This window comes from Pseudoliparis swirei, chromosome 19 (genome assembly GCF_029220125.1).
Source record: "Pseudoliparis swirei isolate HS2019 ecotype Mariana Trench chromosome 19, NWPU_hadal_v1, whole genome shotgun sequence".
NCBI classification, from domain to species: domain Eukaryota; kingdom Metazoa; phylum Chordata; class Actinopteri; order Perciformes; family Liparidae; genus Pseudoliparis; species Pseudoliparis swirei.
In genome coordinates this window covers 25,108,670-25,130,970 of record NC_079406.1, presented here as the reverse complement: position 1 = coordinate 25,130,970, position 22,301 = coordinate 25,108,670, and positions in this window count along the sequence as shown.

Genomic DNA, 22,301 nt, shown 5'->3' with positions numbered 1-22,301 from the left:
GCTGTAGAAATGTAATGTATTATTATTATTATTATTATTAAACAGCGTCTTTCCCTAATGCTCAACAATAAATTCATAATACAGTCAGAATATTATTCTCCCTAATATTTCCTATTATAATATTTACCTTCACATTGAAAATGCGGAAGGTTATGTTTTGATCGCCGTGTATTTATTTATTTATTTGTATGCGTGTTACTCGCATAACAAAAAAAGTTTTAAACCGAATCGCATGAAATTTGGTGGGATGATTGCTTATTATCCGGGGACCATTTGATTAGATTTTGGGATCAATCGGGTCAAAGGTCAAGGTCAAGGTCATGGAAAGATCAACATCTTCTTTTTACCATAGCGCGGTCAATTTTTATTGGCATGCAACTAATGACAAAATGTTCATAATTCAATGCCCAATCTTGTGATATGCGAAGGTATGCACTCTACCGAGTGCCCGTTCTAGTTCTATATGTATTAATTTAAGGCATAACACATCCTCTATGTACATGTGCAAAATAAAAATAATCTATGAACTAAACAACACGAGGCCTCTGCGACCTTTGACCCGAATACTGTCTGACCCCAAAAGTCCCAAACGCTCCTGAGAGGAGTGAAACGTTCCCGCCTCCTTGTTTCCCGCCGGTGGACGCGGCGGTCTGGACGTGTTGCTGTGCAGAGTAGAGGCGCTGTGACACATGTCAACACGTCATGAAGACTTTCAGAACGGCGGCGGGAGCGTTTTCTCTCCCGGCACAATGGAGACGTCACGCCGGGACACGCGGGAAAGCTCCCGACTCGCCCCGCGGCCCCTCGGGGCCCCTGGAGAACACAGGGGGAAACCCCTGCGTTGATAAGTACAAAATAAAAATAAAAAAAACAATACGTCCCCTTCCCGTGGAAGGGGGTGGCCACTGTGTGTGATGGTAATGAGGAAAGGGAGGAAGGAAGGAAGGAAGGAAGGAAGGCAACTACTTAGTAAGTGACTAGGAGCTGATATACGAGGGTCCGGGTAATTGGTGCCTTCTAAGAGGCGATGCATAGCGTGTCGCTCTGTGAAAGGAGGTCTGGCTCAGTCCCCCGACCCCCGACCCCCCGGGGCCGTTTACAGGATGTATTTATGACTCAAAGCAATTTTCTCCATGACATATTGATGCCAGTAACTTTAACTCGCTTCAGTTCCTGAACACGCCGGCGTGCCGCGTCCTGTGTTTTAACACCGAGCTGGGACTTAGAAGAGCGCTTCTCTCCGGAAGGATCCATAACGGCTTCTCCTGCTTCATGAATAGTTACGTCACGTCTTTTTTTATTTCTTATAATATGTTTGTATTTTTGGTTTCATGATGCAATCGGAAAACAAAGGAAGCCAGGAAGGTTTTTTGGGGGGGTACGTGTGTGTGTGTGTATATATATCGTTGTGTCCTGTGTGTATGTGTATGCATATATATATATATATATATATATCATTGTGTCCTGTGTGTATGTGTATGTGTATGCATGTATATATATATTTATATATATATATATATATATACATATATCATTGTGTCCTGTGTGTCTGTGTATGCATGTATATATATTTATATATATCGTTGTGTCCTGTGTGTATGTGTATGCATGTATATATATATATATGTATGTATATTTGACTATATATATATATATGTATGTTTGTATATGTGACTATATATATATATATATCATTGTGTCCTATGTGTCTGCATGTATATATATATATATGTATGTATATGTGACAATATATATATTGTAGTACCGGAGATACGGAGTCGGAGGCGGAGTATTCAGGATCGAATTCCAATCTTTAATATCCATACAGGCAGAGAACCTTAACAACACAACTGCCTAGCATAGCGAGTTAGCAGGACTGACCTGCCTCCCCCTGTGTTACCACTTAATCAGTCCGTGTGGCAACACTATTCCTAAAGGTGAATTATGTTACATTACGTGTCACCACACAAGCCCCCCCAGAATTCACACATAAACAAAATCTGCGTGGCGGGGAGGAACAACACGCCGACCACAACGACTCCTAATAACTGGAGTTGGTAAGCGACTCCTTCCTGTGCGGTCCCGTAAGAGGAGGGACGGAACAACAGGTCTAGCACCCGTGACAGGAGTCAAAGCTGGGGCGGCCTTCTCGGCGGCCTAGCGAGCACCACCGGTTGGCCCAAGTCCAAATGAGCAGCCTTCACCCGATCGACCGAGATGTGCTCCGCCTTGCCACCCAGGTCGACCACCAGGTGCTTATCCCGTGTTCCAAGACCCTGAAAGGTCCATCATAAGGAGGCTGCAGGGGACCTCTGTGTGCGTCGTGGCGGATAAAACGTGCCCAGCCGAGCGTAGATCCGTGGGCACCTGAACCCCGGAGTACCGTGCTGAGTAGTAGGTACCGGGCGAAAGCCTCCGCCGCGTCCAGCAAGAAAGCCCGCTGGGCCCTCGCCGACCAGGGCCGACGCCGGGAGGAAATCCTGGAACCCTCAGCGGCTGACCGTAAACCAACTCCGCCAAGAGCACTGCAGATCCTCCTTGGGCGCGTCGCAACCCCAGCATCACCCAGGGCAGCTTGTCGACCCAGTTGCCGTCCGTAAGGCTGGCCTTAAGGGCCGCCTTCATGGAGCGATGGAAGCGCTCACAGAGGCCGTTAGCCTGAGGGTGGTAGGCGGTAGTCCTGTGCAGCAACCCCAGACCGCCAGCCACGCGTTCCAGAGCTCGGACGTGAACTGCGAGCCCCTGTCCGAGGAAATGTCTGATGGGGTGCCAAAACGACACACCCACGTTGCAATGAAAGCCCGGGCAACGTCAGCGGCCGACGTCGACCCGAGCGGAACTGCCTCCGGCCAACGAGTCGTCCTGTCCACCATAGTGAGGAGGTATGAGAAACCCTGAGAGGGAGGCAACGGACCAACTAAATCAATGTTCACATGGTCAAACCTCCTCTCCGGCACCAGGAAACGCTCCAAAGGGGCCTTCGTGTGGCGGTGCACCTTAGCGCGTTGACAAGCCACGCACTCCTGCCCAAGTCCTCACGTCTTTTTAAGTCCATGCCAGGCGAACTTTGTGGCCACCAAACGCACTGAAGGCTTAACGCCGGGTGCGATAGGCCGTGCACTGCCTCAAACACGGCGCCTCCAGCAGGCGGGACGACAGGCCGCGACAGGCCCGTAGAAACGTCACAAAGCAGAGTGATGTCCGCGTCGCGAACACCACGTCCTCAAGCGCAATCCAGTGCTCTCCAACTTCAGAGCCTGGACGCCAGGGTCAGCGGCCTGGTCCGCCGCCCTGCGCGGATAAACCAGGCCCAACTGGACGGGCCCGATGGCGACCCTGGAGAGCCAACCCGCCACCAGGTTTGACTTGCCAGCCACATGCTTAATGCCCGTGGTAAACTCTGAAATGTATGAGAACTGCCGCTGCTGCGCGCCGACCAAGGCTCCGCCACCGCCGACATGGCGAAGGTGAGCGGCTTAATGTCGACAAACGCCGTGAACTCACGGCCCTCCAGCAAGAAACGGAAGTGCCGCACGGCCAAATAAAGACCCATGAGTTCACGATCAAAGCGCTGTACCTGCGTTCTCTGGGCGTAAGTTGGCGGCTGAAAAAGGGCGGCGGTTGCCAGCGCCCTCCACCCACTGTTCGTGCACCGCGCCGACGCGTAGTCCGACGCATCTGTAGTGATAGAGATGGGTGCCGTGGGTGATGGGTGTGCCAACAAAGCCGCCTGCGCCAACGGCCTTGACCTCAGTAAAGCCCCTCCGTTTCCACCGTCCAGTCGATCGCCTGGGCGGGGTCTTCCTTCAAAGCCTCATACAGCGGCCGCATGATGTGGGCAGCTCGGGCGATAAAGCGGTGATAGAAAGTCACCATCCCCAGGAACTCCCGTAGCGACGGACTGTGAGCGGGCGAGGAAAAGCCGCGACAGCCTCCACCTTCGCCCGGCAGGGTGTCGCCCGCCGTCTGTGAGCGGTGTCCGAGGAAGTCAATGGCAGACAGCCCGAACTGGCACTTTGCAGGATTAATGATTAATCCATGATCGCTGAGCCGCGTGAAAAGGGCACGGAGGTGGGACAGGTGCTCTTCCACTGAAGCGCTGGCGACGAGTATGTCGTCCAGGTACACAAACACGAACGGCAGGTCCCGTAGCACAGAATCCATCAGGCGCTGGAATGTCTGAGCGGCGTTTTTGAGCCCAAAAGGCATCCGCAGGAACTCAAAAAGCCCAAAAGGCGTAATCACCGCCGTCTTGGGAATGTCTAGAGGGTGCATGGGCACCTGGTGGTATCCACGCACCAGGTCCACTTTGGAAAACACCTTTGCGCCGGCCAGATGCGCCGAAAAGTCTTGTATGTGCGGCACCGGATAGCGGTCGGGCGAGTGGCGTCGTTGAGCCGGCGATAGTCCCGCACGGGCGGAATCCGCCGTTCGGCTTGGGAACGACGTGCAGCGGAGAGGCCCAAGGGCTGTCGGAGCGGCGGACGATGCCCAGGCGCTCCATAGTCGAAAACTCCGCCCTCGCCACAGCCAGCTTAGAAGGGTTCAACCGCCGGGCCCTGGCGTAGACAGGAGGACCCTCCGTCGTGACGTGGTGCTCCACGCCATGCTTGGTAGTGAGTGCAGAAAGGTGGGTAACGACAGGTCTGGAAACTCAGCCAAAAGTTTAAGAAAAATGTCTGACCCTGACAGCGAGCTCGACAGTCCGTCGCGCTGCGCTGCCAGTGTGCACACCAGGAGGAAAACGTCAAGGCGTCAACCAAGCGTTTATTTTAACGTCCACTAACAGTCCATGGGCACAAAAAAAATCTGCCCCAAGCAGGGAAAAGAAATGTCCGCTGTCACAAACTCCCAGCTGAAACGCTGACCCCGATGCACAAACACATAGGCCGCCGCCGTATGTGCGAATGGGGCGCCATTAGCCGTCGTCAACGCGGACCATGCTCTCCACGGCGTCTTCCCTCGGCGCAGGAACTACACTCCGCTGGGCGCCCGTGTCACACAGAAAAAGGGTCTTGAAATGCTGTCGTTGATAAAGGAGCCTGCCCGTGCCGCCACGCTCACGGCCACTACTGGCGTGGGCCCCTCCGTTTCCGGAGGTTTGTAGCTGCATGGGCGATGCACTTCTTTGCCTTTGTCCCGAAACGTGCGTGGTAAAAGCACTGTCCGGTGTCTCACGCTGATTAGACATAGGCGCCTCCGGGCCGCCGCCCGTCCTGCCTGTAAACGGGCGCCCGGCGTCACAGCTAACGCCCCGCTTCTGGCTCTCGTGCCGCCAGGAAAGCGGTCCGCCTCCTCAGCCAAGGCGCGGGGGTCTGTGATGGCCGTGTTGGCCAGCGCCGTCTGGACCCGGGGTGGCAAGCGGCGCAGGAAAACCTCCATGAACAATATCTGGGTATCTTCCCCCCCGAGCAGATTCAGCATTTTCTCCATGAGATGAGACGGTCTGCTGTCCCCCAGGCTCTGAATGTCAAGAATCTGGCGGGCTCTCTCCTTAGCAGATAAGCTAAATGTCTTAAGGAGGAGCTCTTTAATCGCCTCGTATTTGCCCTGTAGCGGGGGAGCAGCGATGAATCCCACCAACCTGGACGATGTGGAACTTCCCAGCGCCGTTACCACTAGGTAGTATTTTGCGTCCCCGTCACGGACCTGACGGCAGGCGGTGTGCCTCACGTGGGCAAACCATGCCTCCGCCGCATGCTCCCAAAACTCCGGCAACTTTACATAAACATCACGCTCTGCCATGTTCACTAAGTTTCTGGAAACTTTCCTAGAAACGTCAGGGTCACCACTGTAGTACCGGAGATACGGAGTCGGAGGCGGAGTATTCAGGATCGAATTCCAATCTTTAATATCCATACAGGCAGAGAACCTTAACAACACAACTGCCTAGCATAGCGAGTTAGCAGGACTGACCTGCCTCCCCCTGTGTTACCACTTAATCAGTCCGTGTGGCAACACTATTCCTAAAGGTGAATTATGTTACATTACGTGTCACCACAATATATATATATCGTTGTGTCCTATGTGTATGTGTATGTGTATGCATGTATATATATATATATATATATCATTGTGTCCTGTGTGTATGTGTATGTGTATGCATGTATATATATATATACTGTATATATATATCTATCATTGTGTCCTGTGTGTATGTGTATGTGTATGCATGTATATATATATATATATATATCATTGTGTCCTGTGTGTATGTGTATGCATATATATATATATATATGTATGTATATGTGACTATATATATATATATCATTGTGTCCTATGTGTATGCATGTATATATATATATATATATGTATGTATATGTGACAATATATATATATTTATATATATCGTTGTGTCCAATGTGTATGTGTATGTGTATGCATGTATATATATATATATATGTATATATGTATGTATATGTGACAGGTTTCTGTGGATTAATCATGATTAATCACATATATACATTTACAGGGCTCTCAAGACAGGCAAGAGCTCCGAGAAGAGTTGTTGACGGGGGGGGGCGGAGATCGGAGTCGTGTGAGACGGAGATCGGAGTCGTGTTAACGTGACACGTAGAGACAGAATGACATGCTGCTGGTTAGAGACGACCAACAACAGACGGATTGGAAGCTCATTCTGCGCATGCGTTAAATGCGTTTTTAAAAAAAACTAGTTAAACCTGTAATTTAATTAACTGAGTTAACGCGTTATTTTTCACAGCACTAATATATATATATATATATCATTGTGTCCTGTGTGTGTGTGTGTGTGTGATGTTATCCAAGCTTCTGCTTGCTTCGTTGATATCGTCGGCCACACGGACCTTTAAGTGCACGTGAGCGTGCCCGCTGGAGCTCGCGGCCGCCCTCATACGGCGGTCACAGCTGACCCCATCCTGACCTATGACATCGTCCGGTTTACCCGTCCCGGAGAAAACACCCGGAAGAAGTCGTCATGTTGAGAGGCGTTCAGAGGCAAAAAGAAATGCTCCTAGTCTGGGATACAGTGCACCATAAACATCAGTGATAAGTATTTACAGTAAATATGACAAAAGCTGAACCAAGACGTTGGTCTGTAAACCGTTATGAATGTTTTCATAAGACGATGTTTCCAGAAATCAGCATTTAACTTTATACAGTGGAATAAAACGTTGTTAATACCCATAGGAAGTATGACCACAACTAAAAAAAGGGATTTTTTTACAATTCGGAGTGTGAAATTTTGCAGAAATGAGGTTAAAACTGTCCACATATTTTACATGTATACACTTTAACTATATTCTACACTTGTGAAGATGATTTTTTATTGTTTCGCAGACAAACTAAACGTATATATATATATATATACTGTATATATATTGTCATCCAGACAATTTTGTGTCTTCCATGAAAACTCACTTTTATTTATCAAATGAATTGAAAATTGAATAGAAAATATAGTCAAGACATTGACAAGGTTAGAAATAATGATTAATATTTGAAGTATTAATGTTGTTCTTCAAACTTCAAGCTCAAAGGAAGGCCAGTTGTATAGCTTATATCACCAGCATAACTGTTTTCAGCTGTGCTAACATAATTGCACAAGGGTTTTCTAATCAGACATTAGTCTTCTAAGGCGATTAGCAAACACAATGTACCATTAGAACACGAGTGATGGAAATGGGCCTCTATACACCTCTGGAGATATTTCATTAGAAACCAGACGTTTCCACCTAGAATAGTCATTTACCACATTAACAATGTATAGTGGGTATTTTTGATTCATGTTATCTTTATTGAAAAAACAGTGCTTTTCTTTGAAAAATAAAGACATTTCTAAGTGACCCCAAACTTTTGAACGGTAGTGTATATATAAAGTAACAAACTCTTCCTTCGGCTGCCCGCTGCTTTGTGAAATAATCCCAAAATGTCCAAGCCGGACAGGAGAGATGGAATATGTGTCGGCGTGATGCCGATGTTTTTTGGTTTTTTTTAGAGGTCGTGAATATTTTAACGCGCGGCCGTCAATCTTCATCCTCGATGACGAGGTCACCTTTCGGACAAGCTCTCATCGGCGTCGCTCAAATAAAATAAAATGTCCGACACTCTTTTTTTTCCCAGACGTCATGCCAGGAATCACAAGTTGAACACACCTCTCTTGTGCCTTCCAGAAATGAGGAAATAAACGTGCCATAAAGAAATATTAAAAAGCACCGATGCAGCAGCTCGCTGTCTGTCGGCGTTTCGGAGGGCGGAGCGGGGGTCCAGCGGGGGTCCAGCCGGGGTCCATCGGGCCCCTGTGTGATACCTTTGAGCCTGCAACCCGAGGGCCAAAGCAAAGGCCCGAGGATTGTACCCTCAGGACACAACATGCTCACATTCATGAAGCCGACCGGCTCGTCTTCCCGAGCGCTCGGACAAGGGACTCCTTCAGACCAGGAGGGTTCGTGAGAGGAGTCGCCCACGGTCCTTTCAGGAGGGAAAAAGCCCTTCAGTGGAATGAAAAAAACAGATTATGACTCTTACTCTATTTTTCCTTTAACCCTCTGGAGTCTGGGGTCATTTGTTCGATTTTACAACAAAATTAAATTCACCTTTTAACCCTCCTGTTACCTTAGGGTCAATTTGACCCCATTCAATGTTTAACGTCGGTGTTCTTTCGGGTCAATTTGACCCCAGGCTGTTTTTCACTGTGTCAAACAGATAAGAAATATCAACTTTTTTATATATTTAAAGGGCTATTAAGGTAGTCAACAAACAAACATAAAGTACCTCACACTTAAACTTGGAAAACAATATTAATTCTAATAATTTTCTGGAGGTTTTAATTGCTGGGGTCAAATTGACCCCAAGGGTAAAATATGTCAGTAAATATAAAGGTAACAGGAGGGTTAAACATTGAATGGGGTCAAATTGACCCTAAGGCAACAGGAGGGTTAAAGGCTTTTGCATATGACACATACCCATGTGTTTTACATCAACAATCTCAGCTCTCTATATAATGAGGCACAATTGTCCTCAGGCACAAGTGGAAAGAGAAATGATTGGCCCTAAAGCTGAGAATTGAAGTTCGATTTTTATAAATTCTTCATATCTCTTGTGAAAACACACCTTTACTCACCTGGACGAACCGTTTTGGTGTTTGAAATTGGTTTACCAAAGGTCCTAGGGTCCCAGAAGCAGTGAATTATCTAAATACAATGCTAGATACATGTAAATAAAGGTCTAAAACCACATTTTGTTTTAGCGTTTTTTGAGTAGAAATGATGTGGTGCGTCACACCATTCACCAGAATGATAAAAATGGGACTGAGAAATAAGGGTAAAGTAAAAAATTTATATTTTAAAAACGGAAACAGTGAAAAACGTCGACTTCAGAGAGTTAAAGAACATAAACACGCTTCTCATCCGAGTCCAGGAGAGCAGCCGCTCCGGGAATCTGACTCCATCACCACTTCCTTGGCGACCTTGAAAGCCCCGAGGTTTACTCGACGTGACCGTGAGTATTTTTAGGACTCTCCGACCGCCGGAAAGAAATAACACGCGAGCCGTAAAGACGTCTCTCTCTCTCCGAACATTATTCCGTGCACGTCGGGACCCCCACCTGACGTGGACCCTCATCCCGCCCCCACACCTCAAGCCTGTGTTATGTTAACACACACTACATTGCACATCCACTTTTGCACTCCTGCCCTGTTTTTTGTATTGTAGTGCTTATTGTGTTTGTATGTTTTATGTTGACTGTCTGCACCTATACACCAGAACGAATTCCAGGTAGGCTGGTCGTGACTACTGTAATCTCTCGGCGCCATTGATTAAATGGGTTCCCCCCTCCCCCCCCCCCCGAGTCGTAGAGGGGGGGGGGGGGGAGTCCTGATGGAGAAGGACCACAGTGGAGAGGGGCAAAATGGATTAATATGGTTTTATTCAAATATTAAATTCAGTACTACACGTTACCAGTTCCCAGCTGTGGAGACACTGGTACAGCTGCTTATGTATATATTTATATATATTTATAAGCATGTATAGTTCTTTGTTTTGAGTTTTTTACTTGTGGTTTTGTATGTATTTTATTCTATTTGAATGTTTTGTACTATCTGGACCCAGAGTCTGTCATAAAAGTTTGATTGATTGATTGATTGTGAAGTTCGGGAAGTTGTTACCTCTTCAGTGCCCTGAATTCATTGCGCAACACTAAATTATTGAAATAGTCCCGTCAAAACGCGTCTTAAAATGTATTTAATGGCTCATTTATATTTACAGCGGTAGTGAAATGTAAGCGTCCTGATCAAACTAGGATCCATTGCAGATGAAGTACATGACGCTGGGTTTGGAATGAACCTCTGGAATTACCTTCTACTTATCTGTAAATGCAAAAATAAATCATCTATTCGCCGCGGAATGGAAATATTTTTAATTACTCTACACTATATTGCATGCATCGGCAAAAATATTCAGTCTCACAATTCGTTTTTCCTGTTAAATTTGATTTTGCGATACAGGATCCACTCTCAGCAGCTACCGTCCAAAAGTTTACTGTCACTTAGAAAAAAGAAGGGGAAAAAAGTAATACAAAACATACATTTGTAATGTGGTAAATGATTATTCGAGGTGGAAAAGATTGGTTTTTAATGAAATATCTGTGTGTAGAGGCCCATCTCATTGTTCCAACAGCCTTAGAAGACTCGCGGAGGGGTACAAAACCCTTTAAACCCTTTTTATGTGAGTGCAGCTGAAAACAGTTGCACTGGTGAGAGAAGATATAAAACTGGCCTTCCTTTGAGCCACAAGTTTAAACAACATTAATATTCACAATAAAAATCTTTATTTCTAACCTTGTCGATGTCTTGACTATATTTTCTATTTATTTCGCAATTAATTTGATGAATAAAAGTGTGAGTTCTCATGGAAAACACCAAATTTGTGTACACTCAACCAGCTAATCCCTCACTTTAAAACCATGGAGCGTTTGTTGATATCACACACAGGTTTTTTTCGGGATGCAAACTCCAGTCACACCGGTTTACTCCCATCATGCACCACTTCCCACCATGTACCACAACGTGACACTTTGGTCCCAATAAATAGTTTTCACAGCTCTAAACGTACCTGCAAAAAACAATTAGTATTGTATTTACTTCCATTTCTTCTTTGTCTCTTTTTTTTTCTCAGTCAAACTGATGAAAAAACAAAACTATTGAAATATGTGTAATAACCCAACTCATAATTGAAAGACTAACATCCAAGAAATGAAAAAAGAACATTTTTATTGAGACACCGAGTTACATTACATCTCAGCGATAATAAGATTAATATCCATGAAATGATGACTGTAATACAGGACTCCAGCTGATCTGTCTCCCGAAATCATGAAAGTTATTATACGTAATCATGTGATCAACAACCCCATCAAACCACAGATATGGATGTCATTTTTTTATTTTTTCGCCGCGGAGGAGTAAAATAAACCTTACTTATTGCCCTCGTAAAAAAAATAAAAGACAAAAAATGCATCTCCAGTACGGTTCTGATGCCCTAATTTACTCTCAACGGTTCCTTCTTGAGAGCCGATACATCATCACACCGCCCTGCTGACTTGAAATTCGAGTGATGCTGAGAGGCTGATATGGTGGGCGGTAGGGGGGGGGGGTAGTTTTCCTCAGGGTTTACCTGGGCTGTCTCCAGGCTTCTCTCCATCTAACAGCCTCTCGCTCTAATAACTGCGAGTCCCATCTCGGAGAGAAAGACCCGCCGCGTGACTGATCAATGTCGACAGGTAGTTTCAAGGCCGCCTTTCTTTTTCCTGAGGGCTCAGCTGTATCCGCCTGTTACATTGTATAATAAACTTTATTTGTGTAGCTCTTTTCAAAAAATTCAGTTACAAAGTGCTTTACAGACAATAAAACCCAAGGAGGTAAAAAAAAAAAATGATGTATGCGCTTTTTTTTTTTTCACGGGAGAAGATGGGGGGGGGCGGAATAATAATGCGGATACAATTTCGTAAAGCACGGCACTTTTAAAGTCATAAAAACAAACATTTCAGTTTGAAGTTTTAGCTGCGTATTTAAATAAATAAAGCTCTGGGTGAGTTAACAAACTCTAAACTGAAACCTGACAGGGGGTAGAACATTTTAAAACATTTTTTTTAAAGAAAACATCTTCAGCATGTGCAGAAGTATTATATCTGGTAATGCACTTCTCCGGTTCCCACTTTATTTTTCTTTCTGTGTGGGTCGACACCTCAATGGCCGTCTCGACGGGCAGCACACGTCATACGGTCAGGCTGAAAACACCACACCGTTTGGCCGGCCACAGTTTCCATGGAGACCGCAGTCACAGTGAAGATGTGAGTGAAGATGAGGCGATTCCACCCCCTCCCCACAACCCCCCAAAAATGGGTTCCTAATCTTGTTATTCCTCCTTTCATGCTGTAATGGATATTGGATAACAAGTGTGCTGTGAGAGAACATTTTAAAATTAAAAAAGTCTTCATGTGATAGCTGCTGATTTCCTGTCAAATTACTGTCCAAAAAAATTAAATAGGACATTAATATATTTGTAATACCGGGAGATATTATATTAAATGTATTTTCTTTTCATTATTTTGTTTCTTTAACAAGAATCCATCGTCACTGTTGTTGTTTTTATATTGTACATACCTGTTGCTATTCTGTTGTCTTCAATGTCTTTTTTATATTTATCCTGTTATTCGTAAATTACATGAATGTACGAGGAGAGTGTACATGTAAATTACATGTAGAATAAAGCTGATTCTGATTCTGAGCTAAATGCAAATGTCAGCATGCTAACATGTGTAAAATGCTATCATGCTGACGTCAAGCGAGTAAAGTGTTTGTTATCTTCACGCTCACATTGTTTCACTGCTGAGCACTAAAAATAAATTGATATATATAAAATATTCTATGTTTTCGGCACTTTATAAAAAAAAGCTTTTTTTCTTGGTATTGTTAGGTTCAAACGAGATCCGAGCTCCCAGTGCTGAAAAAAGTCCCGGATTCAGGAAGTTATAATATAAAGTATTAAATATAAGAAAAGGATCAACATATATATATATATGCATATATACAGGACTGTCTCAGAAAATTAGAATATTGTGATAAAGTTCTTTATTTTCTGTAATGCAATTAAAAAAACAAAAATGTCATGCATTCTGGATTCATTACAAATCAACTGAAATATTGCAAGCCTTTTATTCTTTTAATATTTAATAATTTTTTAATTGCATTACAGAAAATAAAGAACTTTATCACAATATTCTAATTTTCTGAGACAGTCCTGTATATATATATATATATATATATAGTTTTTTATTTTCTTTATTATTTTTCTTAATTTTATTTTAATTTTCTGATTTATTTGATTATAATAATTTAGGATAGGAATATATAAGCATTTTTTGTATCTCACTATACCTTTTAAGTCTTTTTATGTTGTATATTATATAGAATAATATTGTATTCTTGTATTGCAATGATTGACTGAATAAAATACATAATATAACAACAACAAATGCAGAAAATAATTTCGCCAATAAAGGGATCAATAAAGGATACATTATTTTTTATTAAAGAGGAAAAGTACGTGAGTCGCCAAAGTCAGTCGGCTCCATGTCCTCGGAACTATATTTCTTGACGTGTGTGGGGATGTATCTTAACCCTCCTATTACCTTTGGGGTCAATTTGACCCCATTCAATGTTTAACGTCTCTAAAAAAATTATTGACATCATTTTTTTTGCTTCATATTTGATGACTTTTCCTAATTTATTGGGAATAACTGAGAAAACATAAAATGCACATGATGATATGTTTTCAATGTCCTGAACACAACTTGTACGCATCGGTCAATTTGACCCCAGGCTGTTTTTCACTGTGTAAAATATATAAGAAATATCAACATTTTTATTTATTTAAAGGGCTATTTAGGTCGTCAACAAACAAACACAAAGTACCTGACACTTAAACTTGGGAAACAATATTAATTCTAATCATTTCCTGGAGGTTTTAATTGCTGTGGTCAAAAAGGGTAAAAGATGTTAGTAAGTTTGAAGGTAACAGGAGGGTTAATAAACAACGCCTGAAACTTTTGAAGTCAAATCATCCATGTTTCCCTTCAATTAACTCATTTTGGGGGGGGGGCGGGGGTGGAACTGCAGGCTCCGCGTGATGCGATCACACCAGACGTGACTTGTCAAATCGCAGCCGCTACTAAAACTTCTTGGCAAAAACGCACAGTCTGTCAACACAGCGCGGTGCGCCTGTGGAGCGCCTGTGGAGCGCCTCCGTGCGCAACGGGGTGATAAAACTAAATTTACAAAATGGATTCAAGCAGACGTCGCGCTCTTGCTGTGCCGTGGGATGAGGAGGAGGAAAAATCCCACAAAAAAGCGTCGCTTTTGGGTTCACGATATATTTAAAAAAAAGAAGTAAAGACTACGGAGAATACCACACGAAAACAGGAAGGAAGTGGTAAAGCAATAAAGCCCGCCTCTTTCTTGATCCGATTGGCCGCCTTGGCCGAGTGTGACATTGATGAGCTGTGCGCCTCCGCGCCTCGCGCTTAAAATTGAGAATATTTTAACTTTTATGCGCCTGAAAAATGCTAGAAAAACACGCCGCGCGGCGTTTCTGAGAGTCGCGTCTGGTGTGATCGAGCCCTTAGTATGCAGGAGGCTAAGGATGCGATATGGATTCGTAACACTCCCACTTCTTGACCCATTTGCACCGCGGTGATAATCCTATAATCCCTTTATTGTCCGGCACTGAAACACAAGACGAGAGGCTTAGCTGCTCCGCCGCATTTCAGAAGGAAGAGCTGGTCTTTGCACCCCAGAAGTGTCACATCGCCCCAGGTCAGGGCTCTGTATCTCTGTATCATGTCCAGATATGAAAGGGCATGTCAGTGGGTGCAAGGGCCCCGTGAAATAAACACCCCTTGACCCCTCGGACCCTTTTTGAATTCATCACGATCCTCGGAAACTTAATGTCAATTTATGAAATTACAAAAACTGCCATGAGCTCGACTTGCATCCTGCTAATACCGAAGCTAATTTCCAAAGTGCTGGGCGAAGCTCATGCAAGGTGGTGAAATGATGCCACTTACACACCACAGTGCCATTCGTCGTGTTTTTGCACACTTATTAGGGTCCGAGCGACAGACGAAGTCTGTCCGAGAATTAGGGTCCGAGCGACAGACGAAGTCTGTCCGAGAGGACCCTATTGTTATTGTTAGGGGAATTATTCTTCTGATTTTTATTTTTGAACATTGGGGGCATATTAGGGGTATGTATCATATCCCAAAACTCACCCAATTTGGCAAGCTTGTCAGGCTTGGTGAAAATAGCCAGATGACATGGACCTCGAAATTCGGCTTTCAAAAATTGCTCTCTTGCGCCACCTGGAAGTTTGACCGGCGACGCCCCTCACCCACTTTGTTCAAATGACTAGCTTTTTTTTTCACAAGTCCACTTGGACCTGCTCTACAAAGAAGCCTCTCAGGACCCTAAGCTCCGCCTACTTAAATTTTCCGCCATATTTTTTTGTGTGAAAAACACATCAGAGGCGTTTGCTCCGACATACGGGGTCCAATTCAAGCCAAACCTATTGGAGATAATGATCATGGAAGCTATATCATCTAAGATCTATCATCTTATTTCAAATATATCATTGTGGTAAGGATCTATGGCCCAGCGAACATTCTAGGGGCGTGTCCTGTTTTGTAATGCTCATAACTTCAACACTATTGGGAAAAAAAAATAACAGACTGTCAGGATATGTGCAGAAGGGAGCCTGAAACATTCACAGCAAATTTCGTGTAATTTGAACCGTAGGGGGCGCTACAATAATTCACCAAAGTTGGCCGTTTTTGGCGTTTTTTGGCGTTTTTTGCTTGATTTGGCCCTTTTCCACTTTTTCCCCTTCGATTATTTCTCCCACAAAACGCCAACAGAATCGGCTAAAAATCAGTTTTATAGAATCTCAAGACTTGAATAATGAACACTGTGAAAAAAAACGGACTTTTCATTGGTAGGAAATTTTCGGTTTTTTACTGCCAATAATTTTTTACTTTCTGTGATTTCTTTATGTTAAAAACTATTGCTTAAACTCATCCAATACTAACGCAAAAAATCATGTGTGATGCCAGTCAAGGCCTGAACACATTCACACGAAGAAACAAGCATATTTCTTCCAGGAACACCTATTGATCACCTATTGAGAAGTAAAATAACCATAATTTATTCACTTTCACGATAGGCTTGCTTCTCTTAGTCGGTCAATCAGATCGGCTTCAAATTTGTAACACACAATCCAAACATTGTCATGATGTCAGCCCACAAAGCATTTTACGTTCAGTGTTACACTATTGCCGTGCCAACCCATTCTTCGCATCAAACAACGAAGGGGCTTTGGAGGGACTAAACATGCTCCCTGTGAAAATACCCTTGGCAAACATATTAAGAATCAAAGATGTAGTTACCAGATAGGATTTTTATTCTTCAAAAATGGTAATTTGGCTCCATAGTGCCACCTACAAATTTTCAATTAGGCAGCCCCGGTGCTACGTTTGACCTACATTTATAAAGCTGGGTAGGTATATGGAACACATGTAGACGGAAAGAAAGGTCTCTTGGCACCATGCTCTAAACTGTACCGGATGTCGCCAATATTGATTTCTGTGTCACTGTGTCACATTTAGTCACTTCCACCTCCAGGCATCCACCTGCGTTTCATACTCCAGGCCAACAGGTGGCGGTAATGCACCAAATATATGGATGCAAACTGCTGTGAGTGCATCAAAAAGAAGAAGGAGACCGCAGGCTGCAGGCCTCTTCTCTCTCCTCTCTCTCCCTCTCTCTACTCTAACATAACGAACGTCAGTAAACAGCTGGACGATGCTTTTAAATCACGGATTTCGTGAGTTTTTGTTTATAGGGACACATGATGCATGGATATGTTCACAGACTCAAAGAGCCACCTAGTGGCTCAACTGGACTTCCTTCAGTCAAATTATTCTGCCCAAAATAATGTGAGCTCCTACGGCTGCCTGTAAACCAGCTGGCTCATAGCTCACCAAGATAAGTGTTGGTCTGGACACCGGGAGATGCATGTTTGATTCCAAGACAAGGCAGCTTTTTTTCATCACTTTTTTTTTTTACATCGAATTTACATGACGTGGTCTATACTTCACGTAGGGACACACGACGCATGAATATGTTCACGTAGTTAAAGCGCCACCTAGTGGCTGAACTGGACTTTGTCGAATCCGCCCCAAACTTGTCGCGCTCGTTACAAGTCGCGGCCCGAGTCGAGTCCGACCGCGCGCCGGGTCTCGGCGCCGGCTCCCCCGACCGGCGCGGGTGAGCGAGGACCCGTTCGACGCTGCTTGCAGCTTTAATTATGATTGTTATCTTTATTTCAATGGGACCGTGTAGAGTTAAAACATAAATGGCCCCAATTGATGATTGTAGCGATACAGCTAATTAGCATCTGTAGTCCCTTGACAGACCATAAGCAACATAAACAATAAGAAACAGCACAGGATGAGACACACTACAACAGTCTGTGTGGTAAGAAGAATACAAAATACACACAAAGCAAAGTATTCTGCTCTTGATTCTTTAAATTAGCTTAGCAGATCCATAACATGAAGGCCCAGGGATCCGGAGTTGAGTTCAGGGTTTTTAGTATGAATCTTTAATATTGTAAAACTGTGGAGACATAACATGACATAACCTTAGAAAACTGTCCACATACATATACATAAACAAAATTATGATTCGCACAAAGCCATCATGCCAGAAATTACCCCTATCCCTAAACTAACCCCAACATGACGAAATGCTAATCGCGATTAGCATCTAGCTAATCGCGAGGCGCTAATTAGCGTCTATTGCTACAGCACAATATTATACTATCACAGTAATTACACAGAGAGAAGATATTTACATGTTAGATACATATATACTCTCAGACTTAGCACTTAAAAGGCTATCATTAAACAGTAAAGAAGCGTAGCTGCAGAATGTGGTTCAGTAGAATCATGAAACAGGAAGTAACTACGGTAAGAGAAGAGGGACAAATCCAAGAACAAAAAAGGCAATTGCATTCTTCACCACTTGTCGTGCATCACATGACAATGTGGGCCAGAACACGAGGCTCAGTACAGCACATTAAAAGTAAGTGATGCATACTATGAAAAGTTAGAAACAAAAAACATTTAAAGTAACATTTAAAGTAAGTAATTGGAGCTGTAATAATGTTGCTGAATGAGTTCAGAAGAGGGGTTTCTCCTGGAGGTTGGTGGTTCATGTTGTGCATTCATTAAACATAAAAACAAATCCACTCCAGCTCAGTGAACTATAAACTTCCATCGGTTCCCGGATTCACTCTCGGTGTGGATTAAGCTATAACTATATGTTAATCCTCGGCATTACATCATCGTTTGTCTGAGTTGTTGAAGTGAATCCCATTTTTTTTGTTGCGCTTCTGCAGGATAAATAAAATCAGCATTGATGGATTTTTACAAATCCAATTAGTGGGTTCTGGCTGGCGCTCGCTGCTGATTGTGAGCGCTCGCTGTTGTATTCATGGCATAACAAAGTAATTAGCCAAGTGAAGACGGTCCATTAGAATCATCGTTGTTATCATCTAATCGGGGATATTACTTATGGAGGGAACTTTTTCTTTCTTTTCAACAGCGCACGGAGGATTATTAGTAACAGGGGAGGGTCAGGTCGCCCTGACTTTAATCATACTTCCGACGAAAATAAATCTTAAATCAAATACAAATTTAAATCCTCATCCCTTTCTGGTAAAGATATATTAACTATAATGAAAATGCAGCTATTGAGCATATCGTCACCTTCCTAAAATTCTGTAATTTTTACAGTTTTTTTAGAAATACAAACAACTTGACCACATTGATTTACAGTATATGATATTGTGATATATTATACTGCAGGGGTAGAATCCCATGATGTGTTCAGCTGAGGATGGAGGCGGTTTTACCAGAGGTGGACACTATCATGAGATGATTTAGGCAAAAAAATAAGGCCATTATTTTAGGAAGGTGACGATATGTTTGAGGTCTCATGAGGACAACATTTGGGGTTGGGCGGTTAGGCTTGTGTTCCGCTCGGAATAAAGAAGCTCTATAAGTAAGCTATATATATATATATACATATGGTGGAAACTAGTTAGCCTATCTTGCAAAGATTATACATTAGGCTTTCTTTTATGTTATTTAAACTTTTCCTCAGTGTTTGTCATAAATTAGAACCTCTAAATCTGAAAAGTGAAGCAAATGCTGAAGTGCCTTCAATCTGCACTCTTTCTTTCTTTTTTTTAAAAACTATTAATATCTCACTTTATTTACCTTTACATAAAAGTATATTATTTTATTATTTTTTAGTTTTTATTTATAATTTTTCAATGAACAAAAAAGAAAACAACAAAACATTGAAAATCACAAGAAGGAAAAAGGTAAATAAAATAGAAAAGAACAACAAAAAATACAAAAAAATTCAAATGAAATAAAGAAAAGACAAATCACCAGTATAAAATATTTAGTAAATTAAATTAATATTTTTGGTTTTATTCTTTTCAGGTCTGCATTCTTTTTAATAGCCACCAGGGGGCGACTTCTCGGGTTGGCAAACTAGATCTGAATGTTTCGAAAGTCTCTGAGAAAATTGCCCTGTAACTCATGTTTACAATGTCGTAAACATAAGTTTATGGTCTCCATCTCTCGTTTCAAGTCTTCTTCAAAACAGCGTAATGTTCATTTAGTCAATTATGGTTTATTTAGAGTCAAATAGACCAGAAAGCAACTTTCGAGCGGGGCTACCTTGTGATTGACGGGTCGCTATACCTCTGCAAGTAATCCGTGTTTTTGTCTTGTAACCTTTAGCCTAAATATATGCAGTTCACAACCTCTAGAGAAGGGAGACAGTATGGGGCAAACAGCAAAAAGTGCGCGCTGTATTGTTCTTGTCCAGGCCGCCACAATCACCTGATGGTCTAAGCAACAGCTTCACGTCACATAAGATAAGCAGGAGAAACGCTGACAACTTGAAACACAGCAGCTCGCTCACTCAATCACACCTCCTCCACTTTGTTTACGCTTTTTTTCTTCTCGTCTTTTTTTTTTTACACCCTTAGTTAAATCCCACCGCTCGTCTAGGGTGATTTAGTGTTATTGCGTTAGTGGCGACCGGGCTGCAGGAGTGGAAAGAGGTCTGGGGGATTAACGGCGCCGGCGATAAGAGTGCAACGGGTAATTTGTGACTGTGTCTTTCGATAGCTCCTGAGATGAGGTGCTCGCAGCTCGTGGACTCCATTACACAAAGACAGATGGATGAGCCATGCGCAGCTGGGTTTTTGATTTTTTTTAAGAAGGGAGAGGCTACGTTGGTGGGGGGGAGGGGGGTTGGGGCCCAGACATCGACCCTCTTCAGTGGTAGCATGTCTCAAGTGGTGTGCAAACATGCAGCAAGGCGGCCTGCACAACCAAGGAAATGGATTTGTCCCCTTCTGGAAACTACAAAGTGCGGGAAAAGATCAAAGGCCACAATGGACTCACTAAACACAAAGACCACTTTCTCCCCCCCCCCCCCCATCCCATCCCCCGACCCCCATGGAGCCACATGTGATTTGTAGCTGATGGGTACAGATACAAAATAAAAAAGACTCCCTTCTGGCCACCTGCCCATCGTGCTGGTAGAGTATAGAGCAGTTTACTTGTCACAGTCAAATTTAGCCGCAGGGCGCAGCTGGTAATTTCCTATCCTTCTTCTTTCACACTTCTTGAAAGAGGAGATTAGAAGAGATGCTGTATGCTCTCTCTGTGTGTGTGTGTGTGTGTGTGTGTGTGTGTGTGTGTGTTCGTAAAGAGGTTTCAGATTTATGGTAATTGCTCCCCGCAAAGTCTTATCAAGGCTTTTAGGATGAAAACAATTCAAAACAGCATTGAATTACTAATCAGAGCTTTTGTGGAGGAAATATAAACTCTGGCGGTGCAAAGTGAAAACATAACTCCTTTCTGACTTCTTTTTTACATTTGGCTGAGCAGAGTAAGAAAAGTTTAGGCCTAATAGATGTACTTTGCTAAGTCCCTCCCCTTAATTGCTGAGTGTCCAATCGTAGCGTTGCAACGTCCGGCTCCGACTCTTGTGCAATCATTAAAGATGTTTCCTGATTTTGTACATTCCATTTTAGCTCACGTTTTAATCCTATTTTAGCTAACGTTTTTATCCTATTTTAGCTAACGTTTTTATCCTATTTTAGCTAACATTTTTATCCGAAGCGACTTACAACCATGTTGCATTCATACACCGTAGACACAGCTACTGTGAGCAACTCTGGTTCAAGTGTCTTGCTCAAGGACACATCGACTAGGGCGGGGATTGCACCGCCAACCACCTGATTGAAAGATAGCCTTGCTAACCTGTGGATTTGGAGCGCGTCATGGTCTTTAAACGTTGCGCAATAAGGATCTTTGCCCATAGGAAGTTAGAAGGAGATGAATATGTTTCTAAAACATTACGTTTCAGACGTTAAAAACCCGTGAAGCTGAAACAAGTCGAGTATGCCAGTCGGCGTTTGCAGCTCTCAGCCCCGTTGACCCTCGTTGGAACCGAAAGGTTGTTTTTCGTGTTCTCCGATAAGCACAAAGGACCCGACTGGAAAGAAAAGCCCGTCTGTTGTGAAGGAGCCACGGAGGGAAAAGGCATCTCCCTCGTCGTGGTGCGTTCGAGCACTTGCCTTTTGAAGTCGTAAGTCTGCTAATGCTTCCTGTTGGACTCCAGCTCCGAGACGTGGTGGTAATTGCTCCCAGAGAAAGGAGGTGAGCAGCAGATCCCATGTAAAGGGGATCACAGTAATCTGGATGCTAAATATTATCGGCGGCCGTGATTTGTTTGGAAGTTGTTTCTTTTCATCGTCTTTCATGTTCCGCTTTTGAAAAGTCCTTCGGGATCCCGAGAGGGAAAAATTATCTCGTAGGATACGTATCGGATTATGTTACCGAGTTTGGTTTCCAGCGCCGCATTAGTTCACCAGTAACCCTAATTGGACCCATGTGGAAGAATACATGTGTGTGTAACCGGATCGAATGACCGGGCCAGCTGAAAAACATCTAAAAAGGACGCCAAGCAAAACACATACAAGCAACGACAACCATGGAATACCCTGAAGTGAGTCACCTTTCACCCAATTGTCCACGTACAGTTCTACTGGCGGATGAATGTGAACTGTTCATAAATCCCTCTTAAATAAATTTAAATATACACTTTTATTAATCCC